This window comes from Gadus macrocephalus, chromosome 15 (assembly GCF_031168955.1).
Source record: "Gadus macrocephalus chromosome 15, ASM3116895v1".
Taxonomy (NCBI): Eukaryota; Metazoa; Chordata; class Actinopteri; order Gadiformes; family Gadidae; genus Gadus; species Gadus macrocephalus.
In genome coordinates this window covers 15,811,237-15,812,565 of record NC_082396.1, presented here as the reverse complement: position 1 = coordinate 15,812,565, position 1,329 = coordinate 15,811,237, and positions in this window count along the sequence as shown.

Below are 1,329 nucleotides of genomic sequence, written 5' to 3'. Positions count from 1 at the left end.
TGGCTCTGCTGTCCCGGGACGCTGCGTGTCTCGCTGCGCCGCTGGCCGCCGATTGGTGGCTTCGTTTCCACGTGACATCAACAGCAGTGTCAGGGGGAGGAGCCACTGCTGGAATGTGGGATCAGCGCGCGCCTTTGGGGACATTCTTTATTATAAGGCGACGCGGACCAAAACGCGGGCTGTCACTCACACTCACATCCACCCACTTTGCTTCAGGCAGTAAAAAGATAGGCCTGCATTGAAGCCTTTTTTCTGTATCTGAAAGTATTAAGCTGCTATTTATTATTATTATTATTATTATTATTATTATGATGATGTTATTTAGTATTTAGAATCGAAAAAGAGCACCAAGAACACAAATCGGAGCCCCATGCTCCCATCCTTGACGCTATATTTTTGTTTTTGTTACGGTCAGCGTTTAGAGTTATCCAGTCCCTTCTCTGTTCCACTATCACCGATAGGGGGAAATATTATGATACATTTGTGAAATTGACGAGAGAACAGTGACGATAACAAGAAGAGAGCGTGTATTCTTGTTCTTTGAGTTGCTATCTTGGAAAGTGTGAGATTCGATCCTGTCATGCTTTTCGAGATCAGCGATTGGAAGTGAGAGCCCCGCCTCTCCTCGAACCCGGGATTCCCCCACCACATCATCGGTGTATTTTACCAACATGCGCAGAACTTCATCTAATTGAATAACTCCACGTGTATACGACCGCCTCATACTGGCTTTCGGTGGTATTGCAAGGGTACCCAACGTAATAGACACAATTAACAAATAACACAAATCCCTTATTCGGTCGACGTGCTGCTTCATCAGCAGGTCTCATCCTCATCATCATCATCATCACCATCATCATCATCATCATCATCATCATCATCATCATCATCATCATCATCATCATCATCATCATCGTCGTCGTCGTCGTCATCATCATTACCACCACATCCACAGAGCTTGGTGTGATCTTTTATGTTATATACATGTGCGCAGGCTGTGTGTAGCGCAGAAGATTTATTTATTTTGTTTATTTATTTATTTATTTATTTAAGATCATCTGGCTTCTGCCACTAGTCGACACTATTGCCCATATTTTATTTGTCTAAGGGGTCGCGTAACATCTATGTTACCAGTGCCACCACATTCACAAATAATTACAAATTGTAATAATAATACGAATGATAATAATTGCAATAATAATGTTTTTTATGTTATTATAATGTAATATTATAAAATAACACTAACCGGCTTGTAAAGTGTAATGATGAATATGCGTCCAATTTAATTATTTGCAGATTAAAAAATATTATATTTTCCAAAGTATATTC